General features: G+C 43.8%; 1 long non-coding RNA gene across 1 annotated transcript; it reads right to left on the bottom strand.

Moving 5' to 3' along the window:
• Positions 1–3,047: 3,047 nt before the first annotated feature.
• On the bottom strand, positions 3,048–5,433 carry LOC140845046 (uncharacterized). The gene is made up of 3 exons (XR_012123671.1): positions 5,292–5,433; positions 4,550–4,613; positions 3,048–3,657 (listed from the first exon to the last, which is right to left on the bottom strand). It is a non-coding gene; the product is annotated as an uncharacterized lncRNA (long non-coding RNA).
• Between the last annotated feature and the right edge of the window lie 7,541 nt (positions 5,434–12,974).

Below are 12,974 nucleotides of genomic sequence, written 5' to 3'. Positions count from 1 at the left end.
ATACTCTCTCATTCATTTTTTTTCTCTCTCTCTCCCTATACATATATATACATACACATGTATATATACATACATACTTCCATCTATAAGAGTTTAGATCCTGAATTGGAAAAGAGGCTTGATTTAAGAGCTAACCTTGAGGACAGCAGATGTAAGGAAACAGTCCCCTCCTTATTTTCATTGACTTTGAATTTAAAGGCTATTGAGGAAGAGTTGTTCTATTATATGTAGCAAATACATGTGTCCACACACATGTCTTCATGCATATGTGTATCCATCTGTAGTGTTAAGTCCTAAGATATATGTGTGTATATATAGCATTGTATATTATATATATACATGTATATATACATGTATAGTATATGACATGTATTATAGCATATTTGCATTATATTTATGGGGCAACTTTTTTTATTAAAGTATCATTGATATACAATCTTATGAAGGTTTCACATGAGCAACATAATGGTTTCAACATTCACCCATATTATTAAGTTCCCCCACCCCACCCCATTGCAGTCACTGTCTATCAGTGTAGTAAGATGCTATAGAATCATTGTTTTCTCCATGTTGTACTGCTTTCCCTGTGACCTACCTATATTGTGAGTGCTAATTATATTGCCCCTTAATCCCCTTCTCCCTCCCTCCACACCCCCTCCCCTTTGGTAACCGCTAGTCCCTTCTTGGAGTCTGTGAGTCTGCTGATGTTTTGTTCCTTCAGTTTTGCTTTCTTGTTATACTCCACAAATGAGGGAAATCATTTGGTACTTGTCTTTCTCTTCCTGGCTTATCTCACTGAGCATAATATCCTCCAGCTCCATCCATGTTGTTGCAAATGGTAGGATTTGTTTTCTTTTTATAGTTGAATAATATTCCATTGTGTATATGTACTACATCTTCTTTATCCATTCATGTACTGATGGACACTTAGGTTGCTTCCATATCTTGGCTATTGTAAATAGTGCTGTGATAAATATAGGGGTGCATATATCTTTTTGAATCAGGGATCTTGTTTTCTTTGGGTAAATTCCTAAGAGTGGCATTCCTGGGTCAAATGGTATTTCTATTTTTAGTTTTTTGAGGAACCTCCATATTGCTTTCCGCAATGGTTGAACTAATTTACATTCCCACCAAGAGTGCAAGAGGGTTCCTATGGCGGGGAGTGGAGGCAGCATTAAGAGAGGCCTGTGGCAGTCTTGGATGTAGGCACACAGAGAAAGAAAATGGGATTTGTTCCTTGCAAACTGGTAAGGGCTGAACTAAAGAAACTATCTGCTCCTTACAAACTGGTTAAGGGCTGAACCAAAGAAGCTATCTGCTTCTCCCTGGCCTGATCAAACCTCTGCCCCCACCAGCCCCACATACACCCAACACTAGACCTCAGCTATTGGTATGGGAAGGAGTCCTTTCCTCACCAAGTCTGGAACCAACTGAGAGAAAATCGCAGAAGTCAGGCAGATGGAGATGAAAATACCATCCTTATTGCTTGCTATGAACTGAATGTTTGCCCCCCAAATTCACTCATTGAAACCCTGGTATGATGGTATTTGGAGATGGGACCTTCAGCAGGTAATCAGGTCATGAGTGTGGAGCCCTCATGTTGGGATTAGTGGCCTTGGAAAAAGAGACAAGAGAGAGGTCTCTGCTCTCCACCATGTGAGGACCCGGGAGAAGCCCGGCTATCAGCAAACAGGAAGAAGGCCCTCATCAGATCCTAAGTATGCTGGGTCCTGTTCTTGGACTTCCCGGCCTCCAGACTTGGAGAAAGAACTGTTTATTGTTTAAGCCACCCTGTTATGATAATTTTATAACAGGAGCCCAAACTGACTAAGACTTTACTCATAAAGAATGGGTGGGAAGATGTGTCTTACGTGAACAACAGCAAACTTTGAAACAGGGAATCCCAGAACTAGGTGGGCTTACCCACCAGGTCACAGGCAGCGTTGAATGATGACAGAGGCCCAGGCTGCCTCACATAGATGGCGCCCCAGCGGAAACGCATTGTGCCATATAACCAAGAAACCCCTAAGGCTTGCGCCTCCCACCCAGCCCCCTCTACTGCTAAGCAGTGGAACGGGCTGACTCTGGAGCGCCTGAAAGCCTGCTTCCCTCTGAGCAGAGACCTCTTCAGATTTCCCGGGAGGCAGAGGGCTTAGAAAAAAACAAATGGTTGATTTGATTAATTACAATTAAAGATCTCACAGAAGATTGCAAAACTTCCAAGGATGAGTTGATGAGCAATATCCTTAGGTAGGTAAAACCATTCTAAAAAATAATGCCTGGTGGTTTTAAAAATGGCAAAGGAGTGAGAATCTGAATCCTGCCTCTTATGGAAGCATGACTGCTGACCTGATCGTGGCTGTAAGAGAGATGGATTTGTGTGTTTTTAGACATCATTGAAAGATTTCTTTCTGCCTGGGCTTCTTCAGAGCATTGTACACTTTGATAAAATTTTAAAACAACACAGCAGGCAAAAGAGTAAAGGCTTTTCCCTCCTTTAGTCTGAATATAACTGTGTAGGAAGGGCAGAGGGCCAAAAAAAAGTTCACAGCCAGAAATTCAGATGCTATTTGTAGCTCCCTAATGAGCAAAACTTTTCTGGCCATTTACTCATTCATTCATTTGACAGCCACATAGTAGGATGAAGCTAGCCACACAGTAGGTGTTCAATGAGGGCTTATTAATGGATGGTTGGATGGACATCCAGAGATCAATCCACAGTCCATCCAGCTTCCCACAAGCACAGAGTAACTTTGGGACTGCCAGCAGTCCCAAAACTATCGTGTTGATACCCCACTACTGCTTGGAAGCAGAGATATTCGTGTGTGCTGACCCCTAAAAGGAAAGAATTGAACAGAAACAGAATGGATTCATTCAAAAAGACTGTTGGACCCAAGAAATAGAGAACTAGAGAAATTTGCAAACCAATCATTCTAAGACCCATCCTCAGATCATCAAGGACCTCCGCTTAGTAATAAATATTTACTGAGCTTTTACTCTGTTCCAGAAGCTGTGTTGGGGCCTTGGGTACCATGATGAATCAGACCGCATGCTCCTTTTCTTCCGTGTACTTTCCCTAGCAGCACCAGTGTCAACCCAGCAGGCTCACCATTTTGTCTTTGACCAATTGCCCCTTCCTGCCTTCATTTCCTGGTCTATGAGCTTAGGGTCCCTAGTCCAGGAGAATGCCAACCACTCCCTTTCACAGGCCTTTAGCCCCCTTGCTCCCTCTCATTCCTGCTGCCTATTCCTGGCAAACCCTCACCTCTGGATGGGATCTAGAGCCCACCTGCTCTGTGCCAGCTCTAAGCATTGATGGAGAAAGTCACACAAATGTGCCAATGGATATCATTATAAATACATGACCCAAACCCAACCCTGCCCCAGTTTTCCCATTTCAGCAAATGCCACCACTGCCCACTCAGATACTGAAGCCAGAAATCACTCATGAAATTCCTTTGTTTCTCAAGTCCCATGTCCAAACCATTACCAAGGTGTTGCTACCATGTTCAACAGGAAACTGAAGTCCACCACTTCTTTCCATCTCGGTCCACTACCACCTCATCCAGGTCTCCATCATCTCCCACTGGGACCACTGAAATCACCTCTGAATTGGTCTCCCACTTGCACCCTGGTCTGCTTCTGGTATGTTCACTACTGAAAGAAGCAGAGGGAAGTATTAACTCCTGAGCTGGACTAGGATTGCAGTAGACACCTCCTGCCATATACCCTGACCCTTACCACCAATATATTCACTGACCTGACTTCCAAACTCCAGAGGTTTTCTCTGGTCCTGAAGCTGTTGTACCCATTCATGCAGTGCATGCAAAACCAAGGTGCCCAACAAGGTGCCCCGTTGCCCCCAGCGGACTTCAACCACAGGCTAACAAGATTGGGCACATCAATACACCATTTCTCTAGTGGAATAACTTGAGGGACATATTCTACAGTGGATCCCAGAGTTCCACAGAGCAATTAAACTTCACTTGTCCACCCTGATGACTTTGTTTATAATGCTTCCTTCGTTGGACGTCTTCCCTTCTCTGCCTCAACTCTCCACTCCTTTAGTGGTGCTCTTGAGTCACCTCCCAAATATATTACTTGCACTCCAATCCTTGACTCATGGTCTGCTTCTAAGAGAAGCCAAACTAAGGCAATGTGATAGATTCTCTGTCTGCAGTCCTCACCAGGGAGTCCCAGTGCTTTAGGATAAAGTTCAAACTCCTCCTGTCCCGGAGAGTCCTGTATGAATCTTCTACATACCGCTCCAGTCTCACCTTCATCCCGTTCCTCTTCCCCACAACACTGTTTCCATACTATTCCTTCTCTCCTTTCTACACCCTCTCGCACCTTAGGGCATTTGCACACTCCATTCTCCCAGCCTGAAATAAGCCCTACCCACATCTCACAGCAATCCCTGGCCCTTTGCTTCCCTGTCCCAGCTCAGCTCAAATGTCCTTCTGCAGACAGAATTTCCTTCCCTACCTATTCAGGCTAGGGTTTCATCTCACTGTCTCCAAGCACCCTTTCTTTCCCTCACAGCACTCACCACAATGTGTAAGCCTTTCTGTGTGTTTGCTTGTCTCATGTTGGTCATCCCACCAGACTGGAAGCTGCAAGGAAACAGGTCTTTTTAGCTTTCTTAGCCAGGACATAGCAGAGGATCTGGCACATCAGCCACTAAACTTTGGGGGAATTTTTTTACACAACAAAGATAACTAAAGCAGTTGTGAAAGCTTTGGAAATCCAGTGTAAGGTATGAGTTATTTTGAGCCTAGGGTATAAAATTTCATTAAAATGAGCTTTATCATACAAACTATAACTACTCTCCCTACCAAATTTACTTAAGTGCCAAAATGCATAACATTCTGTTTTCCCACATCTCCCCACCCCATTATGAATATCCAGGCCAGGTCCTTCACTTTGTATAAGTAAAAAACCAACAGCTTCCCAGTGGAGAGTAGTCCCTTCCTTTTCTGTTTCTCTCCAAGAAGTGCTCATGATTGTTATGGCCAGCATATCACCATTTTACAGAATCACATAAACAAGGAAGTATTAAATTAGAAAGAGCCCAATGGGATTTCTTTGATTATAAGCTTGATAAAGGTAAAAATGGTATGCCCAATTTGAGAGGAGCTCCATAATACCTTCTCCATCCCCTCTCAAAGAAAGCTAAAAGAGACAAGAGCACTGAGATCTTTTATTTTTAACTTCACATAATAGAAATGTTCAACATAGAGAAGTAGAGAGAAAAATACTATAAACTGATAACTCTTCTATCCATCTCTCACCTTCAACAATCATCAACTCATGGCCAGTTTTATTTCATCTCTCGCCTCCGCTCCTTCCCCATGCACTTGACTCCTCCTCTGACTCTGGATTATTGTGACGTAAGTTTAGACATCATAGCAGCTCACCTACAAATACTTCAGTACATATCTCTAAAAGACAAGAGATGAGAACTCTTCTTTTTAACACAATCCCAATGCCATTCTTACACCTACAATGAAAAAACTAATATCATCAAATATCCAGTCAGTACCTTATTTCCCCCCATTGGTCTCATGTTTTATTTGTTTGTTTAGCTGTTGGGGTTTTCCCAATTCAGGATCCAAACAAGGTCTACCCATTGCATTCCGTCAGTGTGTGTCTTACGTCTGTTTTAACTTAGGGCTTCTCCTTCCATCTGCCACCAAGCCCTGCACTTACATCCTGAGACAGTCTTTCCAAGCTGTAGTGAACACACTGTTTTCTGATTTCCACTAGTGACTAATCTCTCCTGATAAACATATAACAGCGTACTGAATTCCCCTCTTCAGAATATAACTTTAGGAGGTCTGCTTGAACTCGTGTCCATTTTAAAGTACAAAAATGTATCCAAGAAAGATAGTCTGATTACACACTGTACTGGAGGAGATAGAAGTCAATTTCACACTACACTTGAGATACCGCTTTTGAAAAATGCTACTATTGGGGAATGTTTAATGAAAGTCAATAGCTATTTTGCTCTACTGATGCTGCCCCTGCCACCACTTCTAAAGAACAAATATGAAACAGGAAAATGTCTCAACAGCAACGCACATACATCCATTACAGCATGGATATGGTGGTGGCCCTTCTTCCTAAACCTCCTTAAGTCTTTTCTTATTTTCTCTATATGAAACAGAATAAAATGAAAAGCTTTGCAGGGGAGAACCCCCTGAACCTCGTCCCACATTTTTCCCAAGCTGAGGGGCATCTGTGGAGAGTTGGCGTGATGTGAAAACACAGGGAGTAACTGACATCTGTGAATTTATTTGGGTCGCCATGGTGCTATTAACCACAGGGTTGTGACAGGAATGCTGTGCAATCTCCTCCCAGCCTGCTGCTGCTTAGGACCCAGGAGGAAGCACATGCTCGCCTGTTTACTCTTCTAACCTACATGTCCCCCTGGGCTTGTACTTCACCTCTGCACTTAACACCTTACCAGACAGAATCCTGGACTGCAGACTTGGAGGTGCAAGCCTCATTATGCTTCTCCCCCAGTGCATGCCAGGGATTTGTCCAGCAGTGGAGTGGGCAGGAGTTCAAAGCAGATGGCACCTTTTCATGACTTGAGTCAACTAACAAGGATTCCAAAAGGCCTGGGAGGCCCAGCTGCCCGAAGGACCATGGAGCAACAGCTGGGATAAAACTAATAAAAACAACTACAGAGCAATTTGTGAAAATGTCAATGCCAGCACAAACATGTTGACCCTTGTAAACCTTGATGTGAACTCCAAGAGGCTGGCCCAGCCTGCCTTCAGGATGGCAGAGGGGACGGGGCTGCTGCCTTCTTGCCAATTTTCACATCTTTCTAGATGGCCTCATGCCTTGCTCCATTGCCCAACCCTCTCCTGATGTGGGTCGCTCTAGTGGATCAATCATCTGGGCCATCAACTCCCTCTTGTAGGTAGACCCTCTCTCCATTCTGCCATGAATGAAGTGTCCCCTGTAGTAGAGGTGGCTGGAGCCTGGGATCCTAAAGGCTGGTTAGAAAAGCAGCAGCTTTAGAAAGAGGGATGGATAAATAGTTCCTTGAGCCTATAAAGACACTCAGAACCTAAATAAGTAAATGTTAAGATTCCATGCTCAAGAATTCATCCTATTCTCTTCTCCTCTCTCCCTTTAAATGGTTCAGAGTGTGCTTTACACTGTTTATGCAAAAGCAAATGCCTCTCAAGATAAATGGGCCATTCTATCAACTCACAGCTGTATAAGCTACAGAAAATTACAGAGGCGATTAATTGATAAAGACCACAGCTTAGCTTATATAGATCCAGAGTAAAGGGCAGCCCAGATCACAATTTTGTTACTACTGCAGGTATTGAGCCAAATGACTATTTCAGGACCCCTACTGTCAATCAGACTAAGATGAGGAAAAATTAACCTAATTTGGAAAAGGGAACATAAGGAAGATTTGCTTTTATTTCATATTAATTTGCAAGTGTGTGTGTGTGTGTGTGTGTGTGTGTTTTAAAGTCCTTTCATGAGGATAATGATTATCCTGGCATGAGGAAGGTGGCAGAACAAGAGGATGGTGGCCAAAAGGGGGCATAAGAGGGGCTTCAGAAGTACTGGCAATGCTGGCCCCATTTCCAGCCTGGCATCATGGTCACACCTAGATTTGCTTTGTGATCAATAAGTCACATCAATACATTTCTATTTTGTACACTTTTCAGTATGAGGGTAATGTTTTGCAATTACATATATTTATTTCTTTCAAGATGACTACAGTCCTAAGAAATACACAGTCCCTTAAAAAGTTCTATGGAAGTTCATTGTTAAGTATTTTCTTCATACGGGCACCTCTAAGAACTCCCCATTCCTTAAAGTGTGTCGCTTGACCACCTGCTTTCAAGTTATCTGAATGACTGTTCAAAAAGCAAAGAGGGAGACCCCACCCAGGGAGACCCCACCCACCCAGCTGACACAGGCTTGGGAGAAGGGCAAGAGCAGGGGAAGGGAGGTAGCTCCGGAGCCCCTCACCCAAGCCAGAAAACCGAGAATCATCCTTTGCTCCTCTCTTTTGTGCACTGGTCATATCCAGGCAACCATCAGATCCATTTTATGTCCCAATATATGGTATGACCCTCCCCATCACTGCCTTTCTTCCCTGACTTCCTAACATGGGTCCTGGCTCCGCCCACTGGTTCCTGCCTTCCGCCCACTCGTCTTCCACATTACCTCCAGGACAGTACTTCTAAAACACAAATGTGACTATATAATAAGAATCCCCCTTTGCTAAAGCCTTAGGCACGTGCGCGCGCGCACACACACACACACACACACACACACACACACACACGGCCCAGCTCTTTGGCTAGGTCTACAATTGTACTGCCCCAGCCTCCTCTACCCTGTGTGTACCTAGCTCCCCCACACATCCCACCTGCTCTCCAGTCCCCAAAGTCACCGTGCTCTTCTGAACATTCTTGTCTTGACTGAGTTTGTCTCCTCAGCCTGGAAGTCCTGTCCACTCCCCTCTCCTAGCGAAGTCCTACTCAGCTGCCACCTCATCAGCCTTCCTCTCCTGCTGCCCCTCCCCTGCTAGAATGGTATACTGTGCCCATCCTCATGGAGAGCATCCCTACCGAGTCATAAGTGCCTAAAAAGAGGGACTCTGCCTTGTTTCTCTTTGAAGTCTGAAGGCCTTACACATAGTAGGTGCTCAGTAAATGTTCCCCCACTAAATTCAATGGACTCCAACAAAAGTCCAGTATGACCTCTTACTTGGCTCGCAGCCTTGGCTCCGTTATTTGGCTCTTTTCCAATCATGGTGAACACTTGATCATTCCTGGCCCACAAAGATGCTTCTGGTGCAGCCTTTCTTTACTCAGCCACCCCTGGTCCAGCTCAGGTCGGAGCAGCCAGCCCTGTTGCCAGCAGCTATAACCATCACAGGCTTCTCCTGCTAACAGTGGCCATGACCCCAGGCAAGGTGAGCCTGGTCACTGCAGAGTGCTCAGTCTCGGCCAGTTGGTGGAGCCTTTCTCTGGTGGTCTTGTAGTGTAGTAGGCAGCAGTTAGAACTACCTTCACCTGGAGCAGAGATGTCTGGGAGGGTACATACCTCCCTCCAAACCAAACCATCTTTACTTCCACATGCCTTTGCAATTCAGACTTCAGCCTCCCTTCCCTGGAACTCGCCTACTTGGAGGTTGCTTTTCCAGCCTAAGATGGCAGAGAATCCTCTTGAGATGCTGTGAGTTCTATGTGCAGTTGCGCTGACTCAGTGGCTGGGCGCAGCATTCCTGCTGCTTGGGGATACCCCTGACCGAAAACAGGTCCTATGACACAAGCATTGGGTCCGTAAAGCATTTTTATATTGAAAAATTAAGATAATGGACAGCATTTAGAATTATAGCATGTTCACATCAAAAAGGGATATTAGGTAAATGTCAAGTGCTGTAGAAGCAACTTAGAGATCAACAAGACCATACTCCCATTTTACAGAGGTAACTGAGGCCCAGAGAGGGGGCATTACTTTCCCTAGATCACACAGCTGGTTAGCCCTGACTTCACTTCAGTCAGGGCTTTTTCCAGCTTCCATACTCCAAATCAAGGACTTAGTGGCAAAAACAGAGCCCAGAGTTTCCCAAGACCTCTGCCCAGCCCATCTCCCATCTGCTCAGTTGCTTTTAAGGGGGTTGTGTTTCTGATCTCATGACCTATTTATTTCAAGTGCACATCTGACTGTCAGTGACTGTACAGCATGTCCCCTCTCACATGTTCTTGGAGTGGTTCCACTTAAGCCATGGTTTCTAAACCTGTACCAGACCACCTGGAGTGACTTTTGAGAATATAGAATCCTGATATTGGTATTTTCCATTTTAGTGGGATGAGGCTCAAGAATCTGTTTTTTTTTTTAACTCCTTTACTAATTCTCCTGTAAAAAAAAGTTTCAGGACCACTAGGCTACTGCCGCTTCCATATCCTTGCTAACCTGGAGATTCTGTGCTTTTATGTAATATGGAATTCCTCACTTCTGATTCACTGGCAATCCATCATTCCTAATTTAAAAAAAAAAGGGGGTACAATCAGAAGTAGGGATTTGTTATCCAGACTTTCAGCACAAAAATGAGCACCCGGAGGGAGAATATGAAAGTCGCTCAAGGTCACCAACAGACTACCTCCATCAGCAGCGGAGCCCAGGAATTTTAACTCCCTGACCACGAGATGATGCTGTCCTATAAAATAAAAAGCAAAAAGGAGACCTGTGACCCTGAATGACTCAGCCAGTGCCCTGCAAGGTGAAAGTCAATTAGTGTCTGTATACCATCTCTTCATCCATGACATAAGAGTCATAATTCTTGCCTCCATTTCAGGTGACAGAGATGCTTATAAAACCCTGAAGGTATAAAAGTGTTAACAGAAGACAGACTATCTTTTTAAAATAACTCAGACATGATATTCCCCCTTAAGTAGCTGTGTCGAATAAAATTTCCATTTAGACCCAGCATGGTAATATGAACTATGAGCGCACTGACATCTTAAACCCCTGTTCATCTAATTTGGGCTGAATGGTGGCCTCACTCAGTGTGGCTACTTCAATGTATAATTTATTAAAATCAGCCTAACACCAAGATACAGCTTTCGCACATGCATTGATTCTCTGTCTCCAGTCAATTCCAAAACCTTATTATAAACTCTGCAATACGGAAGGCACCTCCATGGAAAAAAGCATAAACCTTTTCAACTATAAACACTGGACTCAGGAACTGTAAACTAAAAGATGGTCAAAGAACATCGTTTATTGATTCAAAGAAAGTTCCTATAACCAGTCATTGCAGACTCCTGGGAGAACCTCTGGAATTAGCCTTCTGCACCATCTATGTACCGACTCCCAATAATATGAGCTGGTGGGGGAGACTGACTTGTTCAGGAGACTACCTTAGAATTGAAAGCTTAAGAAAGCCTGCAATAAAATTCAACTTAAATGTACAGGGTTCAATGGCTATTCTCTCCTGGGATTTAAGGTCCTGTAATGCTGATGCTGTTTTGCAGTTTATTATTTGCTTCTTTAGGTCTCTGTGTGATGCTCATCACTGAGCTCACTGTGGTTTTCCCTCTGGTCTGTGGGCAAACTCTCGCTGTCCTCACACATGTAGTGGGAAGCCACAGAGGAACAAGCAGGCAGAAAGACAGGGGAAAGAGAGAGATCAGAAAAATGGAGCAGTGAAAACAGAAAGAAAAGTGGACGCACAGAGAAACAATTAAGTGATGTGCAGAAACCAGAGAAGCAAATGCAAAAACAGAAAAGAGAGAAGAGGAAGAAAGGGGAGGAAGGTATGTGCCCTGTGGATGGTGAAGGTGGGGAGCAGTTCTCCATTCCAGGTGGTTTTGAGCTGAGGCAGGAGTAGAAAGGTGACAGTTTTGTTGGCTGTGGGGAAGAGGAAAGGCAGTGTGGCCCACGCCGACTGCACCAACACAGCTGGGGCCAGGGAAGCGGCAGCTGCCCAGGCCCAGGCCAGTCAGGCTGACCCGACAGACTGGAACTGCTGTGGGAGCCGGGCTGCACGTTGAGGCATCTGACATTCTGACTTCCAAGTCCACAGGGTGTATCCACAGAGTGACCTAAGCCGTCTTGTGGGAGGAGAGAGAATTTCCAGGGGGCAAAAAAATGAGGGTCTTTCCACTGAGTGAACTGGAAGCTTGAGGGACTCCCACCCTCCTGTGTGCAGCCCAGGCCAAACGCAGCCTTCTGGACTGGTGTGCAGAGCAGGTGTCCTCAGGGCTGTCAAATCAGACCCTTTCTCAGGCTTTCTGCAGAGCCTCAGTCTCTGGAGAAGTCAAGGCTTGGGGGAACCCCAGTGTCCACTTGGGGGACAAACAACTCAAGATGTTATAACAAAATACTATAGACTGGGTGGCTTGAACAACAGAGATTTATCTGTCACATTCCTGGAAGCTGGGGGGTCCAGGATCAAGATGCCATGCTGGCCAATTTGATTCCTGGGGAGGGTTCTCTTCCTGGTTCCCAGGTGGCTGGGAGGGAGATCCTCTCTCTTACTGCTCTGCTTATAAAGATACTAATAATCCCATTTGTAAGGGCTCCACTCTTATGAACTAATTGTCTCCCAAAGACCCCCAACTCCAAACACCATTACACTGGGGAGGAAGGCTCCAATTTATGAATTTTTGGGAGAAACATTCTGTTCATAGCACCCCTAGTATTTGTTTTCCTCTTTTTTCTTATGAAAAATTTCAAACCACAGAAAAGTATAGCATGAACCATGGTACCCACCATCCAGAATTAACAAATGTTAATACTTTACCACATTTTACCAAAGCTTTTAATCTTTATTTTAAATGTTACATCTATCTGGACCCTTCCCTGATCCTGTTTCCAGAGAAGTAAGCATGGTCAGGAAATGTGTGTCTGCCCTTTAATCTATCTTTTTGTATTTTTTACTACATATATATGTATCTATGAACTGTATTTGGCATTGTTTGAGGGTATTTGTTTAAATTTGCATAAAGGGTAGTACATACTACCTGAAAGTTGCTTTTTAAAATTTAAACATTCTGCTTTTGAGATTCATCCATATTGTGACATAGAGGTCTGATTTATTTTTAATTGTTGTACACTAGTCCCTTTCCTGAAAAGGAGTTGCCTTTTGCTGTTCTGTAAATAGTTTGTGCACCAAGAATTATCCATTTCTTAAAATTATCTGGGTTTGGTGTCATTATAATGAAGATTTTTGAATTACCAAACCAATTATCTTAAATAGTTACTGATAATTCTTCTTGGTTCACTTTTTGGTGTATTTTATTTTTCTAGAATATTGTCCATTCCATTGAAACCTTTTATTTAGTAAAATAAATTTTTTAAGTATCTATAAGTTTTTAAAATCTCTAAGTATCTGTGGTTATGATCCAAATTTTGTTTGTTTATACTTTTGTCTCTTAAGCCTTGATTAATTTTGCCAGAAATTTGATTATTTCAGTAACCTC

The sequence above is a fragment of the Manis javanica genome, chromosome 2, assembly GCF_040802235.1.
Source record: "Manis javanica isolate MJ-LG chromosome 2, MJ_LKY, whole genome shotgun sequence".
NCBI classification, from domain to species: Eukaryota; Metazoa; Chordata; class Mammalia; order Pholidota; family Manidae; genus Manis; species Manis javanica.
Note: the sequence above shows the minus strand (reverse complement) of the source record. Positions and strands in the feature narration are given on the sequence as shown.